This window comes from Balaenoptera musculus, chromosome 11 (genome assembly GCF_009873245.2).
Source record: "Balaenoptera musculus isolate JJ_BM4_2016_0621 chromosome 11, mBalMus1.pri.v3, whole genome shotgun sequence".
NCBI classification, from domain to species: domain Eukaryota; kingdom Metazoa; phylum Chordata; class Mammalia; order Artiodactyla; family Balaenopteridae; genus Balaenoptera; species Balaenoptera musculus.
The window spans coordinates 59,721,986-59,726,259 of record NC_045795.1 but is presented as its reverse complement, the minus strand read 5'-3'; the positions used below and the strand labels follow the sequence as shown (position 1 = coordinate 59,726,259).

Here is a 4,274-nt window from a genome sequence, read left to right as displayed (position 1 = left end):
ATAAAGGAAAAATTGTCAGTGATCCTCCAACATTAAATCAGGCTAAATTCCTAATGAGATGAGCTCTCCTCCTTTACCAAGAAGCCAAAAAAGAAGAGTGCAGGTGTGGTAGAGCGATCGCATCTATGGCTCCAATACCTCACTCCTTCCTTCAGTCACGCACTTTGCCATGACCTCTGATGACCTCCCACTCTCTCTGCATCCAGCCATGTGACTTGCTTTATCCAATGGGATGTTAGTAGAGGTGACACAAGCAGATGCTTGACAGAGCACTTACACGTTTCCATTTGCATTTCTGCTTCTGCCTTTTGTCACCACCATGACAACATACCCAGGCTAAGCCTGCTTCGGTTCTGTGATGCTTCCAGCTCCTTCCTAAGTCAGCGCCTTCACATATGCTCTTCCTTCTGCCTGCATGATCTCTCTCCCACTCCTGCTCTGCATTCAGGGCACAGCTGAAATGCCACTCCTCCAGGGAGGTCTTCATGGATTTCCCATTCCGAAGTAGGTAACCCCACTTTTTCTTTCTCGTAGCATCGTATTTTTATCTTCAAAACCATGATCATAATTGGTAATAACTTGTAATTATTTTTATTTGCCTCCTTACTGTCTGAAATCCCCACCAGACTATAAGGAACCAGTTCTGTATAGCATGGCACAAGGCACACCGTAATTGTTTAATAACTATTTATTGAATAAGTGAATGAGGTTTGGAAACAAGGCAGGGGAAGAGCAAGACAGACCCTGGTTAGGGGAGTAGCCCTCCGGCCCCACGTGGGCACCCGGGATGCAGGATGTGTGCCAGTAGCTCAACTGCTGTCACACTACAGCCACTGCCTTTATCTGACTCAAGGATGGGCCTGGGCCAAGTAGTTACGGTACGGCTCCAGAAGACAGGGGCACATCCTCCTATAAAGCCTCAAAGGGCTAAAAATGTTAGGCTTTGAATGTTAAATCATTCATAAAGCATTACCTGAAGCCCTTCTTGTGCCCAACTCTACCTACCAGAATCTGGTTGCTTTCATCCTTCCTTGAACCCAGCTGTCTCGTCCCAGCATCTTACCATCCACATTCTAGGCAGCTGATGACTGTTAAGGGGAAGTTTCCAGCTAGAATGTTCATTGCTGGGGTCCTTCTTGCCTGGTTTCCACTCCAGCTTCCAGGCTCCTAGCCCTTGTCTCTGTCTGTGATTTTGGCCTCTCTCCTGTCTCTGGGACTTGTGCCCACACTAAGAAGCCTCACCTTGAACTTGGTCACTCCCTGAGGTCACCGTTGGCCTGGTCTCAGGGGTGAAACTGGCTGGAGCTGCCAGTGCGGCTCACCGAGGCTCTGAAGGCTTGTGCTGTGTTCTGGCCAATGCAGGTGATGCCCAGCGCTGCTCCTGCCAGACCATCAGTACCAATGGTTCTGGCCTAAACTGGCACCACTCTCCCTTCTGTCCCTTTCCTCTCGTGCGCCTCACAGTTCTGCCTTCCTTACCCTTCTTCATTAAAAACAAAAAGAAAGTGAAAATCAATGGGAAACCTTAAGCTTCCTAGTATATAGGTCTGTTTTATTCTTTTTATGCATTTACCTAGAGGTGGGAATGGCTTAGAAGCCTGGACCTTCCTCCCTGCATTGATCCTAAGCCCTGGGTCTCAAATACCCTTCAGGTTGGGTTTGAAAGAACTGGAAGACAAGAAGACAATCTGAGTAACTTAGACTTAATGAAATTGAAATAATTAAACATCGAGCATTGGCAAAGCCACATTTTGTGGTCAGAGAAAAATTGTTAGAGCCAGAGGGGCATTCGATAGTGGGAGACCTGAAGTGACTGCAGGGGAAAGAGCCTGGAGTTATCAGAATCCTTTTGGCCACCAGCAGCCTGGATGATGTCCTCGTCCTGCCTATCAGGAGCTCTCACCCTCTCACCCTGCCCACCTCTGCAGGGCTGAACTCAGGCACTTTGTAGGAAGACTTCAAAGACATTTTTGCAAAACGGTATCATAGAGCCCTTATATTTCAGGAGAAAAGAGCTCCTCTGGAATTGTCAACATTTCACACATCTATGCAGTCACACTTAGGTACCAAAATAACAGAGCAACAGAAATAGAATTGCTGAATTGTAACCAAGACAGAAAGTATCCATACTTTAAATACTGGACATTGGACAACTTCTGTGTTTAACTCCTCGGCTTAGACACTAGGAAATAGTCAATCCAGTGTGGGTGTGTTGAGACTGATGTGAAAGGTGGGTCTTCATGTTGAGGAAGTGAGAGGAACATAAAATCAGGGCAAAAGAAGAAGAGGTCCCAGAGGAGTAGCCACTAGACCCCCAGGGGAGTGAAGTCTACATATATTTTGTAATTTGCCTACATGAATTTATGTATTTTAATTAGAGCATAATAGTGAACTTAACATGTGCATCTGAAATAGAACTTTAAAAAAAATCGAAGTAGAGTTGATTTACAGTGTTGTGTTAGTCGCGAGTGTACAGAAAAGTGATTCAGTTATACATATATATATATATGTCTATTCTTTTTCGTAGTCTTTTCCATTATAGGTTATTACAAGATAGTGAATATAGTTCCCTGTGCTATACAGTAGGACCTTGTTGCTTATCTATTTTATATATTGTAGTGTGTATATGTTAATCCCAACCTCCTCATTTATCCCACCCCACCCCTCCTTTCCCCTTTGGTAACCATAAGTTTGTTTTCTATGTCTGTGAGTCTCTGTTTTGTAAATAAGTTCATTTGTATCATTTTTTAAGATTCTACATATAAGTGATATCATATGATATTTGTCTTTGTCTGGCTTACTTTACTTAGTATGATAATCTCTAGGTCCATCCATGTTGCTGCAAAGGGCATTATTTCATTCTTTTTTATGGCTGAGTAATATTCCATTGTTTGTATGTACCACATCTTCTTTATCCATTCATATGTTGATGGACATTTAGATTGCTTCCATGTCTTGGCTATTGTAAATAGTGCTGCAGTGAACATTGGGGTGCATGTATCTTTTCAAATTATGGTTTTCTCTGGATATATGCTCAGGAGTGGGATTGTAGGATCATACGGTAGCTCTATTTTTAGTTTTTTAAGGAACCTCCATACTGTTCTCCAAAGCGACTATACCAATTTATGTTCCCACAAACAGTGTAGGAGGGTTCCTTTTTCTCCACACCTTCTCCAGCATTTATTATTTATAGACTTTTTGAAGATGGCAATTCTGACCAGTGTGAGGTGATACCTCATTGTAATTTTGATTTGCATTTCTCTAAAAATTAGAAATGTTGAGCATCTTTTTATGTGCTTATTGGCCATCTGTAAGTCTTCTTTGGAGAAATGTGTATTTAGATCTTCTGCCCATTTTTTGATTGGGTTGTTTGTTTTTTTGTTATTGAGTTGTATGAGCTGTTTCTATATTTTGGAAATTAAGCCCTTGTTGGTAGCATTGTTTGCAAATATTAAGCAGAATTTTTTGAAGATGATGCTTTAGTGACTCCCAATTAGTGGTTCCAAGTGTACGAAGTTCAAGCACAGTGGATGGGCAGTTCAGTGAGGTACTTTGGGAGTGGATAGTGTCTTACGCCATTCTTTTTTTGTTTTTTAAGTAATTGATTTTAAAAAGATATTTATTTATTTATTTGACTGCACCAGGTCTTAGTTGCAGTACGTGGGATCTTCGTTGCCCCATGCGGGATCTTTTTAGTTGTGGCATAGGGGATCTTTTCAGTTGTGGCATATGGGATCTTTTCAGTTGTGGCATGTGGGATCTAGTTCCCTGACCAGGGATCGAACCCGGGCCCCCTGCATTGGTAGCGCAGAGTCTTAACCAGTGGACCACCAGGGAAGTCCCTATACCATTCTTGATACCATCTCAGGGAAGCAGCAGCTTTCCAGACCGCTCCCGGATAGGGCCGACTGCTCAGAATACTGAATATCGCAAGTGGGATTAGTTCACTGAAAATGCTAACCCCCTGTTCCAGGGAATCTGACTTTCAGTCACAAGGGGTGCTAAGATCAGGGCCCCGTGCCAGGGGGAGAATGGCCTGAGTGCCAGGCATTCACCTGAAGGGCAAGGTCTCTGGAGGCCATTCCGTAGGGCAGGGTCAGAGTCCTTGCTCGGGTAGGGGTCTCCTGAGCCACGGCCTTGGCTGGGACTTGGGTGCCCCTTCCCCCCATCCTGCTTGTGCCTTCCCTCCCCCCTCTCTTAGTCACCAGGCATCTAGAAAAGCTCTCTCCTTGTTTTATCTGGCAGAACCTTGGGACAATCATTGGACTGGGTTC

The 4,274-nt window shown here is 44.0% G+C and overlaps 1 non-coding gene across 1 annotated transcript; it reads right to left on the bottom strand.

Annotated features, from left to right (window-relative positions):
* Positions 1-3,764: 3,764 nt before the first annotated feature.
* On the bottom strand, positions 3,765-3,837 carry TRNAG-ACC. Its single transcript has one exon. It is a non-coding gene; the product is annotated as a tRNA-Gly (tRNA).
* Between the last annotated feature and the right edge of the window lie 437 nt (positions 3,838-4,274).